This window comes from Macaca nemestrina, chromosome 8 (genome assembly GCF_043159975.1).
Source record: "Macaca nemestrina isolate mMacNem1 chromosome 8, mMacNem.hap1, whole genome shotgun sequence".
Classification (NCBI taxonomy): Eukaryota; Metazoa; Chordata; class Mammalia; order Primates; family Cercopithecidae; genus Macaca; species Macaca nemestrina.
Window position 1 is genome coordinate 140,846,775 of NC_092132.1, and position 27,426 is coordinate 140,874,200.

The 27,426-nt window shown below is 35.6% G+C and overlaps 2 long non-coding RNA genes across 2 annotated transcripts in view; one reads left to right on the plus strand and one right to left on the minus strand.

The window, feature by feature from the left end:
- Positions 1-4,665, minus strand: part of LOC139355701 (uncharacterized) — a 151,080-nt gene extending 146,415 nt beyond the window's left edge. Inside the window, exon 1 of the long non-coding RNA XR_011606567.1 lies at positions 4,491-4,665. This is a non-coding gene — a long non-coding RNA (uncharacterized lncRNA). The remainder of the gene's footprint in view (positions 1-4,490) is intronic.
- LOC139355702 (uncharacterized) lies at positions 1,378-17,151 on the plus strand. The gene is made up of 3 exons (XR_011606568.1): positions 1,378-1,541; positions 15,708-15,847; positions 16,939-17,151. It is a non-coding gene; the product is annotated as an uncharacterized lncRNA (long non-coding RNA).
- Positions 17,152-27,426: the final 10,275 nt, after the last annotated feature.

Genomic DNA, 27,426 nt, shown 5'->3' on the forward strand with positions numbered 1-27,426 from the left:
AGGATACAAAATCAACAAAGTCAATAACGTCCCTGATCTTCATCCTCTAGGATTAGTGGTGAAGTGTGGGAATAGGGTCCAGAATGGTGAGAAGCGTAGTTCAACCATAATTTCATTCAAATTTCAGAAAATTCATTCTGGTTTAGCAGAGAAGGGAGAAGAGCATGCAGAGATATTTCACTGAAGAGACTAAGACTGAAGGAATTTTTGCAGATTTACTTCTATTACAGAACCATTTTAATCCCCCCCATTATTTTGAGTCCAATAACATTCTTCTAGGATTTTCACTGCAAATTCTACCAAGGCTAATTTACTCATTAGTCCCATAAAATGCCTTGCCTCATTTCCTCAAACCCACTGTCCACCCTATGGCTCGTCTCCACAGTTTCTTCTTTCTCCAGAAATCACTCCATATCCCCAATTCTCTTATAAACCTTCCCAGAGCACTTTTACCCATATTTGTCTCTTTCCAATCATTACAATGTAATAAAATACCACCTCTTATTTTTTAATATAACTACCAGAGGTGTCTTATTTACCAACATGTTTTTGATCCCTCTTCATTCTTACATACAAGAATGGTTCACATCATATCTTGTTGTATTTCCATATCATAATGCCTCTAGAGATCAAATAACGACTCAGTGAATATGTAAATATCACTGTGCAGGTCAACTCTACATAGTGAAAAACGCATCCTGAGCAAAGCCATCAACAGAATGTCTCCCTGAAACCTTGAGACGTTAAGACATTCAATTGTGTATAGCACCTGCCAACCATTGTGTGATGTGGTCTGACTTGTGACTACATGACTGGAACATGTGAATATTTAAAAAATCAATAAAGTGAAAGTATATTATTTGATGAGCAATACTTTCTTATAAAATAAGCAAACAAAGTAAAATGGAAATTGTTTTTAAACAATTCTCAGACAATTTTTTCTTGTAGTGTCATAACTAAGATGACTAAGACAAACTATTTGTTTAAACCTCAGACAGAGGACTTATGCTGCTTTACCTACAGTTGCTTAGGAATGACGATAATGGTAAATTTTAAGTACTGATGACGATGATGATGATGTATGGTTTCTTGCTGTATTATGGGTCCTGTTCTAAGTGCTTTATATATAGAATGACACAGTCTTTTCAACAGTCTTATTATGATCATTGCACAGATGAGGAAAATGAGGCATAACAAGGTTGAATAAGTCACGCGAGGCCACATAGCCAAACGTAAGGATGGGATGTGAACCAAGAAATACAAGTTCCAGAATCCATGCCCCATTCTGCTACATCCTACTGCCTCTCCTTTTACGAAAGCCTCCCAATTGTAGAAATGTGTATCTGCCATGTTCAATGTCATTTCAGAAGTTTGTAAGGGCTGTTCCTTGAAGCATACATCTGGCCCAGTCAATGTGACTAACAAGTCTTTTCAGTTAGTAACATACTTGCTGAGGGTTTGACAACAAAGACTTAATGAAGATAGCGATAAATTCACACAGGCACCCAAGTAAATGTAAGCATCTCCAGAAATGAAGAAGAGTAACTATTATGCCAGCAAATAAAATTCATCTTGCCTGAATATATTTTCATATAACATAATGAGTAAATACAAAACAAATATTATTCCTTATTGAACACTATAGTTTAACACTTTTCAGTAATATAGACAAATTACACTTGGCAGAACAAGCTCTCAATATGCTTACAATATTCTAGAAAGAGATAAGTAAATGTGTACTTAAATCAATAAAAGTGAAGACAAAAAACATGTTTATGGACATCAGGGTTTCTAAGGAACTAAATATAATTGAATTCTAGCTATTGTTTCCTTGAAATGAAAATGGACGTTGCTAAGTATTTGATTATTGAAGATAAAACTAAAGTTATCAATGTAACACACAGTTCATTATTTCAAGCAGTGGAAGAATGTTATTAGATCCACAGATCAACAGAAAAATGATACCGTTTTGCTTTAGGTAACAGAAGACTCCGTTTTTCTTTTTTTTCCCTCAGTGTTTTATTATTGCTGTTGTTTTAGCCACTAACAAAAGGGAAAAATTCCCCCATCTTTCTCTTTATTTTCTTGGAGTATAATATCTTTCTACATTTAATTTTGTCCTTCCTTGAACTTTATAATACTTAATCCCTCTCCTTCTCCTTCTTCCCCTCTTGACACTGGATCTCTGCAGATGACTATCTCTTGGTTATTTTTCTCTGATTTTTCTTATTTAAGCATGTAATAGAATTAAAAAAAGATCTTCCCACCCACATACTCTTTCCCAAATAATCAGTTTTCATAAAGCAGCCATCCACTTATACTTGTTCTTTGTGTACCTTTCCAAAGGGAGTCCGTATCTCTAAAGTTTTATATTCCCATCTTTTTCTCAAATTTCTCAAATATACCATAATGTTTTATACCTTTCTCTTTTCATTCATTCTGCTTGGAGATTAGTCTATGTCAGTTTACATGACATATTTTCAACCTTTAATCTTTTTGTTTTCCACATGTAGTATAATAATTCAAATTATTTTAAGTTATGTGATATTCTACATGTTTATAAAATATATTTGTTTATAACTAAAATAATTAAATAAATTCCCATGAACTCTCTGTTTTACATAATAATATAATCTTACATATATCATTCCAATGGGTTCCTTCTTTTCCTTTTCCAATTCTGCCCAGAGAAGAGAATTATTCTCTTGACATTTGTGTTATAATCATCTTGGTTTTAAAAACTTTTATATCGTATATTTTAACTCAGAAACAATATTTTTTTTCAATTTTCCTCTTTTAAGCTTCATAAAAATGGAATTATATTATATAGCAGTCTTTGAGATTTGCTTTTCATGTCAATATCACATTGATACTTAATAGTTGTGATACTTTCACATTCATTGAGGTATGAGATTCCATCATGTAAATACACACCACAATATATTGAAACCAATGGCAAGAACCACAAATACTTTTGCACCAACCTAATATTTATGAATGCTTCTGTTGATGGGCCTGGAGTTGTGTTTTTTTTTTTTTTTTAAATGAACAAAGCCACTGTGAGAATTCTTCTACGTGTCTCCTGAGAAAATATAAGAATGTATATAAAATATTTGGCTGAGAGTGAAATACCTGCTAATTTGCAGGATATGTGAGTGTCCAAATGTAAGAGATATTGCCAAATTATTTTTCCAAAATGGTTGTACAAGTTTACACATGAATCGGCAGTATAAAAATGCTCCCATTGTTCACACCGATGCCAACACCTGGTATTGCCAAATTTTTATTTTCCCTCATTTCTTCTAAGTACGTATCAAAGGGTGGATTTGCTGTAGTTGCATGTTTAACAGGTATCACCAAACTCTTTTCCAAAGTGGCTACTTGAGCTCATGTTTTCATCATTAATTATTTTAACATACAAGAGTTCCTTTTATTCTATAAATATTTTTCTATACATTTCTCTTCATTTATAAGTAAAATATGTTATTTTTACCTCAGGAATTTTTTTTAAAATAATCTGTTTTTATTATTTATGTTTCTCTGATGCCTTTTGCTTTGTTTTTGTTTATTTATGTTTTGTCGTGATTGCTTTGAACAGGCAAAACTTTTTACAAAGTAGGTTTTAGAATTGGGAGATTGAGATAGATGCAGACCAAAAATAATCAGCTGTAATCTTCTGTAGGCATTTTATCAGTCATTGGTTTATAGAGAAGAATCATATCCCTTATTCTCTCACCTGGGAACTATAAACCCAGATGCCAGCGTTCTGTGGGACAAGTAGACTAAGATGAACCTATTGTATGTTCACGACATGTTCACTTAGTTCCCTTGTTTTAGGTGCATAATCTTTTTTTCTCAGCTGTGTCTAATGTGGTGTATTTGTCAGGCTTCACATTGCTAGTAAAGAGATACTTGAGATTGGGAAATTTACAAAAGAGGTTGAATAAACTCACAGTTCCATGTGACTGGGGAGGCCTCACAATCATGGTGGAAGGTGAAAGGCACGAACCACACGGCAGCAGACAAGAGAAGGGAGCTTGTGCAGGGAAACTCTCCCTTATAAAACCAACAGATCTCGTGAGACTTATTCACTCTCATGAGAAGAGCATGGGAAAGACCCACCGCCATGATTCAATTACCTCTCACCGGGTTCCTCCTACAACACATGGGAATTGTAGCAGCTACAGTTCAAGATGAGATTTGGGTGGGGACACAGCCAAACCGTATCATACGGTGAGTACAGAATCTTTCTGGTTACAGTTCTTTAGACAGCAAATCTCCCAGTTATTCTGGGTTGCAGGACAGGTAGTTACTTATACGCACAGGACGGAGAAAGAAATTGGGATTCTGATTTGCAAAAACAGACTTTCAGCCTTCCCTCTTATTTGCTGATGGCCCAAGCTACAAACCCAATGTTAGGAATTCCATCTTCTACTTCCCAAGTCCTCTGGGTGGGGATTCGTGGTTAATATGCTTGCTTCAGGACTTACCCTGCATTCCAACGTACGCTTCAGACTTCTCCTGACAAGTAAATTAACACTTGTCCCTCTATTTTCCACCTTCGAACCGTGTGGCTGTCATACTGTCTCCCACACTCCTCAGCAATGTAGGCTGATGTAAACCAAGTCTTCATTTCTGCTGCATTAGTTCAGCTGCAGAAGGGAAAGTAGGTATAGTAATGTATTTTATGCATCATGCTCCTTTCCCTAATCTTTCTACTTGAACCTCCCAATACTGGTATTAAGTATTTGTCTGGCTCCTCGTTCCATGACTTTATGAAGGTTCCAACCTCACTTTGACCATTTCTGAGCAAAATTCTGGCTTTATCCTTCATTTGCATTATTTACAGTAGTGAATTCCCAAACTTTTTAAATCCACTGACACCTTTGATGCATATAAAAGCCTTCTGAACATTGTATCTAATAAGCTCAAGGGCAGACACCATATGCCTCATTAAGAATCACTAATATCTGTGTTATTTTAAAGGCACAAAAAAATTAATCTGGGTTTTCTGTATTTTGCATTGTGAAAAACAATAAAAAATTAAACATAAAATAATATTATTAAATACAATGAGAGTATATATTTGAAACTACACTGACTTCAGGGAGTTTGACCCTGTTGTGAATAACTAGTTAAGGGATATCCAGTTATGCAGGTTCAAAACAGATCAGCCCACCAGGAGATGGGATTTGGGTTCTAACCACCTTTGCTTTTTACTATTTAACAGTAAGACATTTAATCCATCTAGAATGCATCTTTCTTATTAATAATTTGAAAAAGTTTTATTCAATGGTATGAAAAACTTTCAGCAGAGAAAAAAAAACTATCATGGAACACTTAATGACTTCTTATATGTTAGGAAGTATTTTTCATCTTTAGCCATTTTGACTGAAGGAAAACAAAACCTTTTTCTTCAATTCAGAGGTCTCTGAACCTTTCTTCTGGTCTCCTCTCTGATGATTTATACACTTAAAACAAATGAGGACCAGTAACCTGACCTCTCTTTCTTTCCATTGCCAACTTATTCCTATTTAACATTTTAATCTACTTCTGTATCTTCTCTAAATTTCTTTTTGTCTGTCTTTGCCCTTACGTTTTAGGGCAGGTGACTTCCAGGAATTTTACATAGTATTCCAGACATAGCCGTACTCAACCTGTATAAACTAAAACTTCTGCTTCCCACCTGTGTGCAACCTCTTTTCAAGCAAACTGCATTGCAAAATTGTGTCTAGACTGTCCCTTTCTATGGCTATCAGACGCCTATATTAAATGATGAGCAAGGAAGTTTTTTCTAGTGGTGCCTAGATGTTTTTGTTTTTCCCAATTATATAGTAGCATAATTCCAAGAAACTTTTATTTCAAATTATTGTAACTTATCACACCAATAATTCTTTACTAATATATGGGAAGTTAGGTATATTAAGGACCTGTCTGTTTGAATATGGTAACATATGTCACTCTGCATCTACTAGACTCAATGCTATTAATACAACAATAAAAGGGATTCCTCAGGAAAACTGAGGGCCTGCAGGCTGCCTGCCTCTTGAGTAAGGCAGGAACAATCCAGGGATCTGCCTATGCCTGACAAGTGTGCAAATCAGCAAATGTTTTCAGACTATACACTGTACTGTATAGGAGAATCGTCAGCTTAATACCATTAGAGTATTGCGGTTTTGTTCTGTACAGCACCGAGGTTTTGATTTAGGATTATTTTTTCAAACTATATATGTACTTTCATGTTTAATTGTAATTCCAGGAGAGCAGCTATATTATCTGCATTGTTTTTATATTCCCAGAACCCAGAAAATAGATGTTCAATAAATGCTTTTCAAATGACTGGTAGAATACAACAAGGAAGAGTACCTTAGTCTTTTCAAGCTGCTGTAACAAACTACCACCCCCGGGTACCTTACAAACAACACAAATGTATAAATAAATTTTATTTTATTTATGAGACTGAAAAGTACCAGGTCACAATACCAACACATTCAGTGTCTGAATCTGATAAGGGCCCACTTCCTGGTTTCTATTGCAGGTTCAGATATAAACGTATAAATTTCATTGGGACATAAACATTTTAGTTTGCAGGAAGAAGTAAAATAGTATATATTCACATCTATCTTAGATTACCAAAATTGCAAATATGCTACTTAAAAATAATAGGAACTTTGCTATATTACATTCCCACCAATAGTTTACAAGGGCTCTCTTTTCTTCACAACCTCACCAATATGTGTTATCTCTTTTGATAACAGCCAATATAACTGCTGTGAGGTGACATCTCACTGTGGTTTTAATTTTCATTACCCTGATAAATAATGATATTAAGCATTTTTTTAATACATGTGTTGGCCATTTGTATGTATTTTATTGAGAAATGTCTGTTCAGATCTTTTGCCCATTTTCTAACAGGTTGTTTTATTGTTATTATTTTGCTAAATTTGTTTTATGTTTTATATATTCATCTCCTATCACATATATGATTTGTAAATATTTTCTCCCAATCTGTGGATTGTCTCTTTACTCTGTTCATTGTTTCCTTTGCTACACAGAAGCTTTTTAGTTTGATACCATCCCGTTTGTCTATTTCTGCTTTTGTTGCCTGTATTTTTGGTGATATCCAAGAAATCATTGCCCAGACCATGTTACAGAGCTTTTCTCCTATGTTTTCTCCTGATAGTTTCAGTTTCAGATTTTAAATCTTTAAACCCTTTTGAGTTGATTTAGTATGTGACATGTGATACGGATTCAATTTCACTACTTTGCATGTCAATATCCAGTTCTCCCAACATCATTTATTGAAAAGACTGCCCTAACCCCATCGTGTCTTCTTGGCAGCTTTGCTGAAAATTAATTTACAAATTTTATGGGTTTATTTTTTGGTTATGTTATTCTACTGGTCAGTGTTTGTTTTTATGCTATTTCCATGCTTTTTTGACTACGATGGTTTTGTAAGGTATTTTGAAATCAGATACTTTGAAATCTCCAGGTTTGTTCTTGTTATTCTTTCCTACTTGGGGTTGTTTATGAACCTATGCAGAGTCTCCTAGGGTATATAGTAATTTAAAATTTGTCATCCTAGCTCTACAGTGTCTATAACATGGTATTTTCTCAAAAAGTGTAAGAATCTAAGTATTAACAATTTCCTAGGTCTACTATAAATTTAGCTTTTTTGATGAAAAAGTATCTTTGATTATATAATTTATGACAATTCATCACTATGCACGCTATGCACATTTTGTCCATTTTTCTTTCAAAATTTTTCTATAGCAAGAATATCAATTTAAAGGATTTTATGTAACACAAAGGAATAAAATTTCAAAAAAATGTTTTCTTTCGTTTTTTTACTGAACTAAAAATGTGATTCCGGCTTTCACAGTGAGACATTTTGTATATTTAAGTTCAGGAGGAATCATTTTTGACTTGTGATATGTTGTCAGTAGAGTGAAAAATAAAAACTGATTTGATTTCTTTTCATTCATGTTCCAAATACTCAAGTGTTATATATCATATTTTCTCAAAATGTGGCTAGGCCTAAAGTTACCACTCTTTCAGCCTCAGTTGGGATATAAAAAACTGCTGTATGAGTTGCAAATCTTTAAAACGTACATATTTCTTCGCGAGTATTCGGTAAGTCAGAGAAATGCTTACCCAAAGTAAAACCAAAGTAAAAATGACAATAAGTGGCAGCCTATGAATATACACATACAGGAAAATAAAAAAATATTATATATCATGCTAGTATGGTTGCTGTAAGAAAAACTAAAACAGAACTCAAATAAACGGAAACCTATACATCTCATCATTTGTCTCCTAATCAGTAAAATCGTGTTGAGGAGGCCTTGTTGTCTGGGGTGACACCCGAGGTTCTTTGCCTCACAGCCACAGAGATCAAGAATGTGGACACACATTCTTGTGTGGTCCACGTCTATAACATGGTATTTCCAATGTTAGAAGGGTGAGGTATAGAAATTTAATAGGCGAAAGTAAGAGAATAGCTCTCTGCTACAGAGAGGGGTCCCAGAAAAACGGGTTGTCAATCTGTGGTGAAATGCAGGGGTTTTTATAGATGATCTAGTGGTGAGGCAATGTCTGATTTACATAGGACACGAAAAACGTGTTAGGACCTGTTGTGCCATTTGCATAGGGCGTGACTCTGGCAGCCCCCGTACCAATCTTTTATTATGCCTGTGAGTTCTCTGCCTGAGCTTCTCCATGTTGCCCATTTTTTATGGTACACATGCTGACAAAAAAGGGAAGGTCGAGCCCATGGTGGACATGCGTGGCTCCCAGGGAGCCTTGTTCCATTGGTGTAGCTGCCTGCATTCCCCCATGCAAGCTTCCAGCTTCCTTATTTGTGTTTGCAGCTTGATCTTTTAGGCTGCTCTTTGTTAGAAAAGAAATGATTTCTTGGGCTGATTTTTGTTAGAAGGGAAGTTCTGCCAAGGACCCTTTTGCTCTATCTGCCTAAATAATGTCTATCTCCTGCATCAGTTTTATTGACAAAAACAATTTCTTTTCATTCTATAAAAACATTGTTAGCAACTGTGATAACTGATGCACATGCTTTCTATTAAATCTTTCTCTTTTCCCTTCAATCTGAGATTTGAAATAATTTTTTCCACAGTTTGGCAGACATGGAATTCTTACAATACCTTTCTAAAATATTTTTGGTTATAATTGAGCCATGGGATTAAAAGCAGTGGCAAATGAGGCCTTTTGTTTGGTGCACTTATCATGTTATAACTCTACACAGATTATATAGTCAATAGCATTTCCGTGACACCTTGACATTCCTTTTAATTGATTCAATTGTGTCTATCAATAAAGGCATTTCCAAGTGTTAACCCCCAGTATCTGAAAATGTGACATTATTTGGGAAAAAGGATCTTTGAAGATGCAATTAACAATCTCAAAATAAAAGTAACCTGAAATTAGGATGGCCACTAAATTTCTTATAAGGACAAGTGTCATTATAAGAAAAGAGGAAGATATGGAGATAGAGGGCAGACAGCTATGTTAAGAATTGCCAGCTTTCTCCGGAAGCTGAGAAAGAGGCATGGAGCAGATTTCACCTCAGAGACTCGGAGAGAAAGCAGCCCTACATAGTTGATTTTGCACTTCTGGTCTCTAGAACTGTGAGAGAATAATTACTGTTGCCTCAAAGCTACCAAGTTTGTGGTAATTTGTTATGATATACCTAGGAAACTAATCTATTGCTATCACTACCATAATTAATGACTTTTTTAATCTACCAGAAGCAATATAGAGTATGGTAAAGGAAACAGCTTTGGAGATTGGCTATCTTGTTTCAGTCCTGAGTTAACCACTTACCAACCTAAAAAATAATTAAATATTGCCAAAAACTATACAAATTTTATTGGACCTGCGTTAGAATTAAGTAGAAAATTTTCTAAAGATATTGCTCACAGTTTTGCCAGCTATCTAGAAAATACCCTATAAATACTAACAAAAATTGTTCTCTATAGGATGCTGCTGGTTTTATCTCTGTAATTGAGGTAGAGAGGGATGCAATAGCTTAGGTTTCAAATTAAAATTTACTATTTGTTGTAATGTAAACTTTAGTAAAATGTGGCTTTTTTCATTCATTTGAAAGTGTATCTTTTTGCATATGTGTAAGTGTGTCAGCCATGGAACAGAGAAAAGGTACAGAGAAAAGGTATACCAGGACCAACCTCAGAAGAGGAGAAAGGAGACAAGGAAGATAGAGAGAAGCCAGGTTGATGAGTTAAATACCAGTAAGGAATTTAGGCATTGCCTTATACAATGAAGTGCCACTAACGGGAACCAAGCTGAGAAATAACATGCCTTGGTTGTGGTTTATATCAAGTATTCTGTGTTTTATATAAAGTATTCTGACTGCAGTGTGTGAGAATAAATTTAAGGAAGACAGAGAGAAAGCCCAGTTAAGAAACTTTTGCTGTGCACTACGTGAGATAACAAAGACTCAATTTTATTTTATTTAAATTTTAATTATTTTATTTATTTTGAGACAGAGACTCACTCTGTCACCCAGGCTGGAGTGCAGCTGTGCTATCTCAGCTCACTACAACTTCTGCCTCCCAGATTCAAGCAATTCTCATGCCTCAAACTCCAGAGTAGCTGGGGTTATAGGCATGCACCACCATACCTGGCTATTTTTTTCTATTTTTAGTAGAGGCAAGTTTTCACTACTGTGTTGGCCAGGCTGGTCTCGAACTCCTGGCCTCAAGTGATGTGCCCACCTAGGCCTCCCAAACTGCTGAGATTATAGGCATGAGCCACCACACGTGGCCTGCAAAGACTCAAATTTTTAAAAGTGATAGTTGGATAAAGAAGAGGGATGAGACCAATACTTCCTATCAAAACTTCTCCTTTGAGAATCATACTACCCTATTCTTTCTGTATTTTCTACAGCTTCCTTTGTAGGAAGGGATTTTTTGACTGAATGTGAAATGTGATATGAGAAGATGAGAATAAAAATGAGAAATAAGGATGCATGATTAGTAAAAACTCAAATGAAAATGTACAGAAATGAAGCATATTTGGGGATAGAGAGAGTGAACTCACTTTCCCCGTGTTAATTTTTGCGGAACAAGTAGAACCACCATATGGAAATACACAGTAACTTAGTCTATGTCTAAAGTAAAAAAAAAGAAGTCTGACCTATCTATACAAATTTAGGAGTTGGAATATATTTGCTATTAAGATCATCAGACTGGATGTGGTGGCTCATGCCTATCATCCCAGCACTTTGTAAGGCCAAGATGGGAGGATTGCTTGAGTCCAGGAGTTTGAGGCCAGCTGGGCAACACAGTGAGATCCCCTCTCTACAAAAAAATAAACTAAATGAGCCAGGCATGGTGGCACATGCTAGTAGTCTCAGCTACTCAGCAGGCTGAAGTAGTAGGATCACTTGACCCCAGGAGATCGAGGCTGCAGTGAGCCAAGTTTGTGCCAGTGCATTCCAGCGTGGGCAACAGAACTGTCTAAGAAAAAAAAGATGAGAATGTGTAAGATCACCAAGGACAGTATGTAGACCCTAAGAGTTGTTCCTAAATACAAACATACAGAAACAGAAAAGAGGAAGAGAATCTCTATATGAAGAAGGCAAAAACCAGATGTATGACAATGACCAGAGGAGTGCTGTGTCATGACAGTGAAAGAAATTATGAAAGGCAGAGTAAGTGTTCTAGCATTCAGAATTCATTCAGCAGAGGAGCAGAATACAATATAGGATTGTGAAGTTCAAAGGTATTTAAATTAATGATTGTGTTACAACTTAATGGCTCCTTCTTGCCGGCTACCTGGAAAAGCCAATACACTGAGAACAACAGGAATGTTGCAGTTGAGAAAGAGTTTAATTATCCCAAAGCAGCCAAGTGGGAAGACTGGAAATATTTCTCAAATCTGCTTCTCTGAGAGCTCAGAGGCTAGAATTTTTAAGGATAATTTGACAGGCATGGGGCTAGGGAATGTGTGCTACTGATTGGTTGGGTTAGGGATGAAACAGTAAGCGTGTCTAACTGTCTTCATGTACTTGAGTCAGTTTCCAGGTGGGGATCCCATGACTGGTTGAGTCAGTTGCTTGGTATGAGGCATGAGTCCAGGTAGAGTCTGTAGGTCAGGAGAATGCAAACGTCTGAAAAATAGCTCAAAGATCCATCTTAGGTTTTATAATAGTAATGTTATCTATAGGAGCAAGGTGGGGATGGTGTTTCAAATCTTGTGAACTCTGGCTATGTGACTCCTGAGTGGTAAGGCATTATAAAAAAGCAAGCTAGGGAACAATCGCTGGTTATCATTTAACCACGCCTACATCTTGGCAGAATTAAGGCCCCTCCCATAATTTTAATGCTGTGGCCTTTTATTAGCCTTACAAAGATGGTCTAGGTCCCTGAACAAGGAGTGGGTCAGTATTGGGAGGGGACTGTTATTCTTCTTGATTTAACATCAAACTATAAGCTAAATTTCTCCCATAGTTAGCTTTGCCTACATTCAGGAATGAGCAAGGGCAGTAAGCTTGTGAGGTTAGAAGCAAGGTGGAGTTTGTTTATGGTAGATTCCTCCCACTGTTACAGTTTTTGCAAAGGAGATTTCTGTGGAGTTTTTATATAATTGTTAGGCATCTTCAGGTACCATTTCCAATTTAGATCTTCTGGAATGACACTCAGTTCAAAAAGAGTTAATACCACAAAGCCATCACTATAGCTATAAGGAAAACCAGAAGATTCTGCTGCTTTCCCAATGAACTCTCACAACTGGAATGCTGGAGAATGAGCACACAAAGTGAAAATCATGCCGAGAATTAGAAAATCAGATAAGGAGTCTGTGGCCAATGTCATTTCTTGACAGCAGGACACTGAACACTGGGCACTGGAACACAAGTGAAAGTAACCCACCCATTTCCAAATCTTGTTTGCTGGCAGCACTAGCTTCAAGCCACAGATCTGGTCTCCACTTCACGTTTTCCTGATCTCTCTAGAGCGCCTCTAAAGGAGAAACACATTTCACTTCAAAGATTATAGCTGCAAGACAGCTGCTGAAGTGATTTTTAGCATGCCTGTCTTTCCAAATAATAATGTGAAGTGCGATTTAAGAAAGACAATTTGAAAAATTCTTCCACAGTCATCAAATGTAATATAATCTCTCAACAAGATAAATATTGAAAAATATCAATTGCATGTGTCAATTGAATGTATCCATTAAAAGTTATTGGAGACCATAATAAAAATAGCTTTGGTGTCATGGGGAAAGCAAAAACCATATTAGAAGGATTTAGGAAGGTATATGAAACACAAAGAATGATGAAGACTGTGATTGATTAATCTCCATAGGAAGAACAGAAAAATTATTAAGAGATATTAGTATAAGAAACAGGAAGGTTTTTCATTATTGAAAGTAGGGTATAAAAATAATTTTAAAAAAGATAAGAAAGAAAGGGGTTTGTTGACATTGTTTGTTTTGCAAAAGGCTATTTAAGCCTATCTATGACTGAAGGAATGTTTCCCAGGAAGATAAAGGAGATTAAAGGTAAAATGGGGGGTAAAAAGAGCTTATTTACTCAGCAAGTTTTCTCAAGGTAGCAAATAAAATAAAGAAACATACAGAAATATTTACTCAAAAAGAAAATAACTCATATTTACATCTTATAGAGAAAAGAATAGTGAATACGGAATAGATTTGTTTGTAGGTGAGTATAGAAGTGAGATTGCAACTAATGGTCACAGAATCTTTCTATTTCTTGTTTTCTTTGGTTTGTTTCTTCTCAATAAGAGTAAGGTTGTCCACTGAGAATGAGGTTAATGGAAACTGAGGAAGGAGATATAGGAAAGTCACAAAAGTTTAGAATAATCATTGTGAGGAATCAAAGATAGAGCTCAATAAGATTAGTAAAGGTATTAATGAAATGTGTTGAAGTCACTATCAAAGTTACTTATCAGGATATTTTCACCTGTGTATTTTTTGTCTCCACAGCACTTATTCAATGAAGGAAATGAAATGATAATGCAGATCATAGCAGTGATTCGGGTTTCATTTCGAAAGGATAAATATGACAAAATGACAGGTGCCGAGAAATCTGGTCTACTGAAGAAGTTGGTCAGACCTTTGACATGAAATTCAGGAATGCCAGTGAAGGAAGGGAACTCAGGAAGTATCTGACAGATTCCAAAACAGAAGTAAGATAATAAGGTCTTGGAATCTTTGGTGAAATAAAATGAAGGAAATAAGGAAGTAAAAGAGTTAGAAAAATAAGAAATCATGGTCAGAGAATATGCAAGTTATATTATAAAGTTCTGAGCTTGACCACATCAGATTAGGAAGACTTGAATAATTTGACCCTGCAGGGAGGATGTTTGCTATAAATGTAGATGGCCACTGAAGCTGCAAGAGCCCAGGGAATTAGATACAAAGATGTTGTTTGGAGTTTTATAGCTGATGGTTAAAGACCATTCAAATAATCCAAAGATGTGTAAAAAGTATTATCCAGGTACCAAAGTCTGTAATAGATGTAGAACCTACAAAGGAAGCTGTAGAAAATGCAGAAAGCATAGGGTAGTAAGATTCTCAAAGGCGTGGAAGTTTTGATATGAAGTAGAATATTTGTGTGAAACTGTTGTTGCAAATCTAGAAAACCTATTTTCTCACTTCAACTATTTGGATTTGAAAATCAGTTGTAGTTACATTTTAATGTAATAATTTCAGTGAGCAATGAATGCCAGAAGCAGGGAGAAACAGAAGCAAGCCCTGGTTATAATTTAATAACTAGGCTTATTTTAAATATTGACTAGAAATGGCCAAAAGTTTTGAATGACCACTGATACTACCAATGTATAATAATGCCACTAAATCAAATAACTTTCCTTGCCCTCCAAAATTATTAAAACAAAGATTCCAAGGCTCAAATGAAAGTGCCTTTGCAAAAAATATGACAGTGAGGTAAATCTGGCATTGCTGACTCCACTGTTGACTCCATCTTGCTTCTAACCTCACAAAGAGACTATGAAAAATATGTAGCACTACTAAACCAAATTACTGTCATAAGAAATATGGCATAACCATGCTTTTCCTGGAAGAGCATTCTGTGTGTTTTCCATAAACTGCCATAGAAATAAACATTTTAATTTATATTTTTTGAAACTGGGAAATCAAAATATGTCACCCCAAAATATGCTTCTTTGGCACAACTAACCCAAAATATGCTTCTTTGGAATATGTTGGGTTAGCTGTGATGAGAAAGAGCAGACAAAATGAGCTCTGAGAAGCTATCCTTTTGTAAAAGAAATTTACACTTATCTGCTTTAATAAAACAAACAGGGCATGTAGGCAGATGCTTTTTCTGAGGTTGCCTTTTTGGGATCTAGGAAAGATTAACCTACAGGAAAAAGAGACTAAAGGTCTGACGTTTATCAAGTTTTGACAGACAAACTTACTACAGGCTACCATCTCTCTTTCTAAGGGCTGCTGCTTGGGAGACTTCATCTGCGTAACAAGACAGCCTTTGCTCATTATTTAGTTCCTTTCCTCACCCTCCAATAACCTGTTACTACTTCCCTCCAAGAGCACCAAACCCCTACTCATTTCTGTACAGGATTCTTCAGTCATCTGGCTCATCCTGGAGTCTCACATTTTGTGTGGCTGCTGTGTATTTGCATACAAATTGACTTGTATGCCTTTTCTCTTACTAATCTGTCTCTTGTCAGCTTGTTTTACAGACTCAAATTAAAAAGTCTTCAAGAAAGGGAGAAGTTCCTTCCTCCCTGGAAAACAAAACTCTTGTTAAACACCAGACATCAGGAGCTGTTTTCACATTTCCTTTGCCAATACAAGAAATAGTTCTATGGTATATCTGATTTTTAAGATTATTCAAACTATATCATTTTCACAATATTTAGAATGGTTAATTTACATATGGCATTTGAGAAAGAATCAACTGATAGTTTATTGTAATGGAAAATGAAATTGTTTTTATAAATAGGCTCTTAGAAATGCAAAACTTCTTGCTGTTCATGATTTCATGTACAACTACCTCCAGTTATTCAAAACTTGAATCTGAGTTCCTAATCCTGTAATATTGCCTTTTACTGATACAACAAATATACTGTGCACATTTTCATTTACTTTTACAGAGCCTGCTGTTGACTCATTAAGAGTATAAAAAAATCTGCAGAGAATTATCTTTAAAGTCCCTGGATAAAAAGTATGGCAAATAACAGCTGATACAACCTATGAATAAGTCTGTCAGTTTGAAAGCATAAAAAGCGTAAATGTCAAAAGGAAGATTTCCTTGTAAATAAAAAAACATAGAAGCTATATTGAAGGTCTATTTACATTACAGCCCGATAGGTTCTTCCTGCCTACTGCATAGCAAAACCAATGCACTGAGAGCAACCGGTTTTGCAGCAAAGGAAGAGTTTAGTAATTACAGTGCCAATCAAGCAGAAGGACAGAAGATAATTCTCAAGTTCACCTCCACAAGAATTCAGACACTAAGAATTTTCAAGGATAGTTTGGCTGTCAGTGGCTTGGGGAACGGGAAATGCTACCTGTTTGGGTCAGGTATGAAAACACAGGTGGTAAAAGCAGTCTTCTTGCACTGAGTCAGTTCCTGGGTAGGGGTTACAAGACCTGTTATCAGTTTCTTGGTATGAGTTACCGATCCAGGTGTTACCAGCTGGTACATCACAATGCAGTGTCTGAAAAATATCTCAAGCACCAGCCCCAGGTTTTATTACTGTCATATTATCTATAGGAGCAATCGGGAAGGTTACAAATCTGTGGCCTCTGGCTACATGAATCCTGAGACATAATTTTAATGTTATGAACAATGTGTTAGTTTTACAGAGGTGGTTTTAGTCCCTAAATAGGAAAGGAATTAGTTTTGTGTAAGTGTTATCATCTTTGTTTTAAAGTTAAACTAAATTCCTGTCATAGGTATCTCATCCTTTACCCAAGAATGAGCAAGGACAGCTTGCACACACACATTTTATAAGAACTGGTAACTGACTTCAGCAATGTTGCAACATGAAAAATCAATGTACAACAATCAACTGTATTTCTATGTATTAGCAACAAACCAAAAATTAAATTAAGGCAACCATTTCATTTAAAATAGCATCAAACAAAATAAAAACACTTAGGAATAAATGCAACCAAAGAAGTACAAAATGTATCCTCTCAAAACACAAAACACTGTTAAACAAATTAAAGAAGAGCTAAATAAATGGAGAGGTATCTTGTGTTTAAAGATAAAATACTTCAGACTGTAAAGATGGCAATATTCCTCAAACTGATCTGCAGTTTCAATAAAATCCCTCAGAATCCCAGTTGGCTTCTTATAGAAATTGACAAGCTGATCTAAAATTATTAAGGAAACTTAAGGGAACCAAAATAGCCAAAACATTTTGAAAAGGAGGACAAAGTTGGAACACTAACACTTCTTAATTTCAAAATATACTACAAAGTTAGTGTAAGTATATGGTGTTGGCATAGTTTAGACATATGCATCAAGAGAATAAAACTGAAGGTCTAGAAATTTGTTCTTATGTTTATGAGAAATTTTGTTTAGACAAGGATGCCAAGACAATTAAATAGGCAAATAATAATTGAACAAATGGTTTTGGAAAAATTAGATATCCACAAACTAAAGAATGAAGTTTTATTTGACTCCTTTCTTACACCATACGCAGAAAAATTAACTCAAAATTTAAGAGGTGAAGCCATAAACTATCTTAAAAGTAAACTTAGGGGTAAATATTTGTGACCCTTAATTAGGCATAGCCTTTTTACTTATGACACAAAAAGGACAAGCAACGAAAGAAAAAATAAATTTGACTCCATCAAAAGGAAAAAAAATGTGTTTCAAAGGGTATCATTGATAAATTGACAAGACAAGCGACAGAATGGAACAAAATATTTGCAAATCATATACCTGTTAAGGGACTTGCATAATAACTGTATAAAGAACCATTACAACTGAACAGTAAAAAGACAAGTAACTCAGTTTGAAAATGAACAAAAACTCTCAATCAACATTTTCGCAAAGATGATCTAAAACTAGCCAAAAAACAAATGAACAAATACTCAACATTAGTTGTCATGAGAGAAATGCAAATCAAGACCAACTACAATGAGATACAACTTCACACCCACAAGGATGTTGCCAAAAAGACACATAATAACAAGTGTTGGAGAAAATGTAAAAATATTGGAACCCTCACATATAAATGAGACTGAAAAATGGCTCGGCTCCTATAGAAAATACTCTGGCAATTCCTACAAAAAGTGTTAAACAAAGTTTTCATGACTTAGCAATTTCATTCCTAGTAATATACCCAAGAGAACAGAAAATATATATCTAAACAAAAACTTATACACAAATATTTATACCAGTATTATTCATAATTGCCAGAAAGTGGAAACAAGCCAAATATCTATCAACTGGTAAGTGTATAAAATAAAATATAGCACATACACATAATGAAATATCACTCATTCAAAAAGTAATTCATGCTACAATGTGTTTGAACCTTGAAAACATTATACTAAGTGAAAGAAGCCAGACACAAAAGATCACTTATTGTATGAAATCATTTATATAAAATGTCTAAAGCATGAGAATCTATGGAGATAGCCTGTAGATGAAGGATTGCTTACGGCTGGATGAGGGGTTGGAGAACAATAAGGTATGACTGGTTATGGATACAGCATTTCTTTGGGGAATGTTGAAATGTTCTAAAATTGATAGTGATGACTGAAAAACACTGAATATTCTAAAAGCCATTGAATTATTTGCTTACATGGGAAATCATATAGTTTATAAATTATATGCCAAAAAATCTGGTATTAGGGAAACAATTTAAGAAAATTATTCATAACTAAATTTTAAAAATTATTTTATTGGTGCTATATCAGCTTCAACTCAGATTTTTAAAATATTTCAATTATACTACTGTATAGTTTGTTTCTTACTTTAGGCTATTTTAAGAAGACAACTGAATTATGTGACTGAGCTAGAAGTTATTAGTTTACTAGAGAAATACTGTATCACAAATTTTTATCTTTGTCATTAATTTTTACTGTATACTCTACTATTATTATTATTCTGTGGCACTTTATGTATTTAATAATTTTGAGTATTAAAGTAAAATAAATTAGAAACTGGCCATTTTCTCTTAGTTTGATGTGACTTCTGACAGCTATCAACACATCTGAAGTCACAGTTTGGGGTTCTGTTTTGTAGACTATACAATTATTATAATTCAATTAAGTAATTAGTTAATAATGATTTGTTATACATAAGATCCAGAAGTGGTATGCAGTAAACCTGAAAACCAATCCCAGCTTTCTAACCAACTTCTAACCCATCAAAATCATTTAAATATTGTAAGATTTACTTTTTCATTGATAAGATTAGGGGCATTGACTAAAATACACACAATGTACTCTTAAAATTCTAGACAGCCGATATTAACAGCAGAGTAAACATATTTGTTGTCAGTTCTATAAAAATGTAGCAATTTATTAAAAAGAGCACCACAGATTGGAAGAATATTTGTTATAAAAATAATTATAAATAATCTAAAAATAATATTTGGAGGCAAATAAACAAGACAAGTTGGCACTTTTCCTTTAACTCTTATTGAAATTAAAATAGGGTCCAGGTGCAGTGGCTCACATCTATTGTCCCAGCTACTCAGAAGGCTCAAGTGGGAGGACCATGTGAGCCCTGAAGTTAGAGGCCTCAGTGAGCTATGATCTCACCACTGCACTCCAGCCTGGGTAACGCAGCGAGAAAGAGTCTATTAAAAAAATGAAGAAAAAATCGGAAGGAATGAAGGGAGGGAGGGAGGTGTTTAGCTGAGGGAGAAGGGACCAAAATGGAGGAAGGTGAACAAGATGGAACAGTCCCGATTTCTTCCGGGTTCTTCATCACCAACTTTCCCCCGCCAGGGAAAGTGCACAACACCCGACCATGCGCCAGGTGACGTCAATCCGAACAGATGGAAACTTACCCAGCCACGCCTACAGAGACGCCCCTATCACGCCCTTATCTTGCCCACTGCCCTCCCACTTCCAGTAACAATGCATAAAAGTCTGCCCCCGGCAGGAGCTTGCGTGACTTCTTCAGCCCCTCCTACTTGTGGACCAGAGAACCTCACCCGAGAACGCCGGCCCGACTTCCCTGGCCCCCCACACCTGAGGACTGGAAAACCTCACCCGAGAGTGTGCGCATATTTGCAATAAAAGGCTGCAGCTTTCTTACGTACTTTGGCCTCATGTTTAACTATTTGGCTCTCCCAAATTAAATTAAATTAAATTAAGACAGGAGGGAGGGAGGGAGTTAAAATAACTTTATTTAATTTACATTTGGGATTATACTGGATCTAAACTGAACTTTTTTTGTTCATCCAGCTTTTCAATCAGGGCTTTAAAAATGCTCTTATCAGAGACCTGAGCCTACCACGTAGCAGGATTACCCTGCTATTCACCATCCTTCCCTTTATGACTTTACACATGCCAAGTTTCTAGTTGCCATAGCTTTTACCACAATACTACTAAGATCTGAAAGACTTTTTTGCTTGCTTGCTTGTTTTAGTGGCTGTGAGGACAGTCACCTGCATGGGCAAACCTGCCATTCAAGTCCCTTCTTTTTGTCATTTGCTACTTTAGTGATGAGCTGTGACTATGCATAGGTGTTGTGCAGGGCAAGAAGGATGGTAAGAGGCCTCAGGACGAGTTACAGAAAGAACAAAGGCATGAGTAGACCAGGAAATAGAACTTTGCTTACAGAATTCCTATGCCTGCCTTTATGAGCAGTCCTGGGAAACCTGCTGGTTTCCTTGCCTGTAGGTGAATTTCAAGAGAGTTACAGAGATGGGATGACTTTCCAACACCGTTTTTAAGAAAGGGCTATACTTTAAAACTTACGAGACAAGAAAACAAAGAATCTTTTCCCTGGCAACCCAGCTATGAACTGACAATTTGTTAATGACACATTAACAGCCAACAGGAACAGAGCCTGCTTACCTACTACTTAAGAATGTGCAAATCAAGAGAAATGAATGTGCATTTGATGTAATGTGCATTTGCAGTAGGCAAAGGAGAAAGCAATGCACCTAAGATAACTAAGCTATCAAATAAGGAAAAGAAACAAAACATTCAAATGAAGTATTCCTAGAAAACCAGTTACTGGACAAGAGAGCTTTCACTTACATCAAACGCACATTCATACACACTTTTTAAAGGTAAAATGTGAGGGTGTAATTTTTCTTCTTTTTTTTTTTGGAGATGAGGTCTCAATATATTGCCCAGACTGGAGTGCAGCAGTGTGATCACAGCTCACCGCAGCCTTGACCTCCTGGGCTCAAGCGATTCTCCCTCCTCAGGCTCTCAAACAGCTGGGATTACAGGTATGCACCACCATTATGTTGCCCAGGCTGGTCAAAAGTGTAAATTTTAAACATAGAAAATGAATTAAGTTGATAATTACTACTATGACCTGAATTATAAGTCTGCAAATCAAGAGAAAATAATGGCTCAAATGAACAAGAATATACATTCTACATTAAGACTGAAAGAAGACACAAAATGTTTTTAAGTCATAAACCTTGTAACAGATAAATCTAAATTGATAATGATGGTGTGGCTCAAACTTTTAGTTTAAGGGCTAAATAATGATTCTAAAATAAAATGGATTACAGATGAATTAAAATGTCTATACCATCACAATTCTCAGAGTTAGTTGGGAAAAGGGGAGTTTAATGCATTCTAAGACCTCATTTTGTATCATGATAATGTAAACAACTGGGGACTAATACCCATTGGTAAAGGGGCAATGCTGATATCTTGATTTTACTTAATTTTTTTAAAGTCTTCAAAGTAGAAACAATAAATTAATAGCAACAGATAAAACATCAAAAGTAAAAAAGAGAAAATGAAAACACACTATAAAATAAACAGAAAACAAAATGAGATGGAAGGCATGGTTTAAGATATTTATGTTGACTTGAGTATTGAGTTCAGTGACCCAGTTCTCCTACTGGATTAAGAATCAAGTCCCGGCCGGGCGCGGTGGCTCACGCCTGTAATCCCAGCACTTTGGGAGGCCGAGGCGGGCGGATCACAAGGTCAGGAGATCGAGACCATGGTGAAACCCCGTCTCTACTAAAAATACAAAAAATTAGCCGGGCGCGGTTGTGGGCGCCTGTAGTCCCAGCTACTCGGGAGGCTGAGGCAGGAGAATGGCGTGAACCCGGGAGGCGGAGCTTGCAGTGAGCCGAGATCGCGCCACTGCACTCCAGCCTGGGCGACAGAGAGAGACTCCGTCTCAAAAAAAAAAAAAAAAAAAAGAATCAAGTCCCATCTATATGTTGCTTAAAATAAACTTTCAGAAAGACTTTTAGCAATTTAAATACAAAGACACAGTTAAGGTGGATGTTAAAACGATAGAAAAAAGATACATAATGAAACTCATGAGAAACCCGGAGCGACTATATAAATGTCAGACATAGTAAACATTAGGATAAGATATACTACTAGAGACAAAAAGGATATTTTATCCCTCTCAAAATCGCAATTCAATTTTTGTAGGAAGTACCATTCTTAATCCCAAAGTTACATGGAAGCAAAAGAGACATATAATAGTCAAAACAAATTTTAAGTAGAGGACCAAAGAACATTCTCATTACTCAATTTTAAGTTCCACTATAAAGCTACAGTAATAATCAAAATAGTGTGGTATTCACAGAGGATAGACATAGGTTAATGAAGCACACTGAAAAGAAGTAGACCAACAAATATATCATAAATTATTAACAGAGATACCAAAGTGATTCATGGGTAATAGGATATTCTTTTAACAAAAGCTGCTGGAACAAATGAATATTAATGTTGGGGGGTAGGGGGTAGATGCACTTACTTTACACAACAGGCAAGCATTTAAAAAATGAATCATGGTCCTAAATGTAAAAGTGAAAACTGGATGCCACAAAATTAGACTTTTTTATTTTCATTTAGTTTAAAATATTTTCTAATTTTTCTGATTTTTTTCCTTAACTCTTGGGTTATTTACAAAAGTGTTGTTTAATTGCCAAATAGTTGTTAATATCCAAGATATCTTTCTGCATTAATTTCTAATTTAATTCTGATTTAATCAGAGACTATCTCCTATATTATCCCTTTTGTTTAAAATTTCTGAGGCTTGGTTTATGGCCCAGAAATTGGTTCTTTTTTGTTAATGTTCCCTGGACACTTCAATAGTATTATACTGTTTTTATTGTGTAACTTGTACTACAATTGTTGATTAAAGAATTGGATTTTTAGATTTGTTCAAGACTTCTATAGTCTTACTAATTTTTTTCAGGTCTACTCAAATAATCATGGAGCGATGAGGAAGGAGAGGAAAGTATATATACCATGCAAACATTAATCATAAGAAAACTTGTCAAATGTGGTATATTTTTTCATCCCTTCACTTTTAACTAATCCATGTCTTTATATTGAAGTATATTTCTTGTCATCACCATAAAGCTGAACGTTGCTTTTTATTTAGTCTGAAAGGTCTCCCATTTATTTGCATATATGACCTTTTACATTTAATGAAATTACTGATGTGGTTGGGGTTAAATACACCACCTTGCTATTTATTCCTTCTTCTTTGTGATTCTTTTTTACATTTCCTTTTTTTTTTGATTAACTTAGTATTTTTACTATTAAATTTCATTTCCACTCATTAACTACACTTCCTTCTGAAAAATACATGTTCTTACTGTTTGCTATAAAGGAAATTACCATATGCATCCTTAACTTATCACAATCTAACTTTAACCAATATTATACAACATCACAAATAATGTATACATATAATAGTATATGTATAATAGTACACATCCATTTTCTTCCCTTTCCTCCATTGTGCTACTGTCATTCATTTTACTTGCACAGATATTATAAAATACAACTTATGCAACTGTGTTTTTGCTTTCAAAAATATATATTAAATTACAGAAACTAAAAAATAGGAAAAATCTTTCATATTTACCCACATACTTACTATTCCTGTCACTCTCCATTTCTTTGTGTAAATACACATTTTTATCTGCTGTAATTTTCCTTCCATCTAAAGAACTACAAATCTCTCATTATTAATTTTTCTGAAGAATTTTTTCACCTTTGAGTACTTTTCCCATTGGATATAGGGCTTTTTTGCCAACACTTTACAGATGTAATCCTATTTCTGTGTGTAAGGCTTGCATCCTTTGTGTTGAGAAGTCTGAGAAAAAAAAATTCTTACCTTTGTTGCTGTAAGATGCATACCTTTTTATCTTTGGCTGCTTAAAAATGTTTTTCCTTGTTGCTAGTATTCAGTATCTTAATTACAGTGGGTATTGTGTGACTTTATGGTTATCTTGTATAAGATATTCTTGGATCCTTGTTTTATATTTGTTCCAAATTTAGAAAAGATACCTTTTCAAATGTTTTCTGTTTCAGTTATGAACATTCTTAAACTTCCACTATTGCCTTAGATTTTACTTTTTAAAATATTTTTCATTTTGTAATCCAGTCTGGATCATCTTTACTGCTGGATCATCTTTACTGAATTTACTGATTTCTTCTGCAGTGCTCAATCTGTTTTTAATCCCATCTAGGAAATTTTTTATTTTAATGCCTGTATTTTTTTAAGCTCTGCAAGTTTTGTTTCTAGTTTATACTTTTGTTTTCTCCCTTCTTCATGTTCATGCTTTTCTTTCAATTCCCAACATACTCATAATTGACTTTTTAATTCCTTCTCTGTTCTAATTATATTGTCTTTGTCATTTCCAGGTCTATTTCTATTGACTACTTTTTTTTCTTTTACTTATGGTCTACATCTTCCTGATTCTTCTGGTGTCTCATACATTTTGATTGGATGCTGGAATGTGAATTCTGCATTGTTGAGTGCTGAATGGTGCTGTCTTGCTTTAATAAGCATTGAACTTCATTCCAGAAAGCAGCTAAATTATTTACAGATGCTTTTATTTATATCAAGGGATTTAAAAAAAAAACAGCTCTGTTTAGATTATATCTACAGTAGTCTTTACTTTAGGACTAGCTTAGTTCTACTAGTAAGGTGTGACATTTCTGTAGTCTATACCCCATGCCTTGTGAATTCAGTGAGGACTCTCCCCGCTGGGGGTTGAAACTCAAACATCTCTCAGCCCTACGTGAGCTCTGGAAATTGGTCAGCCTATAGCCTCATAACATACTTTCCCATGTCTTGTGAAATTTTACCCTAATATATGCACAGCTTCATATTCAACAAGAGACTCAAATGCCCCAATTATATCTATGAACCCCTTTATCTATGTAGCAGCCTCTACTCCGGTATAGCCCCAGGCTCTCTAATCTCTGCCTCTCCAACTTGGTAAGGCTGTCATGCTTTGCACAGGTTTACTCTTCCTGCACTAAACTACAGCGATTCTTCCAGGCAGAAATCTGGAGTGAACACAAAACTCATCTTACTTCCCTTATTTCAAGGATCACAGTTCCATATTGCCTATTGTTCACTTTCTAAAATTTTTCCCCATTTTTCTGTTTATGCTGGGGGGTAGGTCTGGTCCCATTTACTCTAGGCCTAAAATAAAATTTCTAGAATAAACTTTTTAAGTTGCATCCTGGTTATGAGACACTCTGAGGTTAGGGTAACTGTCCTTCAAGATGCATTATATACCATGAAAAGCTATTAAATCATTCTGCATTCTTAAATAGGTAGAATGCATGTGTGTTGGAAATAAAAAGGAGAAGTTGAATGGGCGTTCCAATTTCTCTACTAGTTATCCTTTTGTAGAATGTGGTCTCTCTGTCCCTGAAGTATAAGATTCTGCAGGAACTGATGTCTGGTTTCTGGTGGCATACTGTGCTCTTATTAAGACAACACAGTAAGAGTTACAGTAAACCTAAAACCATGGCTGCTTCCTGGTCATTCGGAAGACTTTATTCCAATAAACAGACCTAACAGGGACTTCTATTCTACCACCAACATGAGTATCACAAGGCTTCTTACGCCACAATGGGTACAACGTAAACTGTCTGAAACTAAGGAGAAGCCCCAGGGGTGTGTGTACTTGCTTCCATGCTTGGTGATAACCAGGAATGTGCAATGGAAGAAACTGCTTCTTAGCAAGGGCAGAGCACTATATTCAAGGTCTCAGATCCCTCAGGATTAAGGCATTCTTTCTCCACTGGGTGAGCAACTACCGTAAGTAGTGTTCGTTTATGGGAAAGAGAATCTAGGATATGTATGAAAAGATAGAAATAGTATCAATTATGGCTGTGAGAACAACTCCGGCAGTGGAACTATATCTTGTCCTATTAGCCTTCCTGTTGTAATTCATTTTTAGAAATTGTGACTGGTCATAACCTGGAAGAATCAGTGTTAGGAAATAGTGGAAAAATTGTGGGCCATAGGTGGCTCTGAGAAGAGCAAAGAATACCCTGAAAGATATTCTCGGTGTGATCCCACTCACCTCTACACACTGAAGGCAATTACTGTGAACTCCTGTGACTCTGCCTGGAAATGTTTTCCTTGGCTATTAAAATATGCCTTGCCCATGTTCAAGACAAGTTGAAGGGGCAGGGAGTCAGTTTGCTTGAAAACAGACCTCAACCAATGTTAGAGGAGTGAGTAGTGAAATGTGCCAGCTTTCTCCCACCTAGTCTGGGATACCTCCGAGGCCTGTTCTTTATTGTCTCCTTAGTTCTTAGTGAAACTGGTCCCAATTACTCATGGTCATGATTGGCTAGATTACGTATCTTTTAGTTGCTTACTCCCCTTCCTTGGCTTACACCCTTGTTTCCTTACCTCCTCCCTGACCCCTCAGAATCACTTTCCAAAGAGCTACTCGCATCCAAATCCTCAGGCCAAAAGCAGCTCTTGGGGAATACAATCCATTATACTATTTATTAATGGATCCCAATATATGCTTCAACGGGCATTGTAAAAAAGTGAAGCAAACGTAGAATTTCCAGTATCTGTGCTAGGACAATTGAGCATCATCTGAAAAACCAAAAACAAAGATACTTGTTTCTGAAAAATTCAATTCCAAATGGACCAAGAATTGAACTCTGAGTAGAAAACCTTAAAAATGTGAAAGAGAGAATATAGGACAATATCTTTATTGCATTTTCAAGGAGAGTGGGGCGGGGGGGAATATTTCATAGACATGTCCCAAATTTTGAAAATCAGGAGGAAAAGACTCACGGTGGGAGAAGATACTCACAACACATGACCAATAGCCCAGAACACATTAATAATTCCAGCGACTCAATAAGAAAGTGGAAAAAAATATCCAAAGGAAAAACGGGTAAAAAAACTATTGTTGTGGAAACTTGGGTGGCAAGCACCAATAAAAAATACCCCTAATCCAAATCTTGTGACCTCAC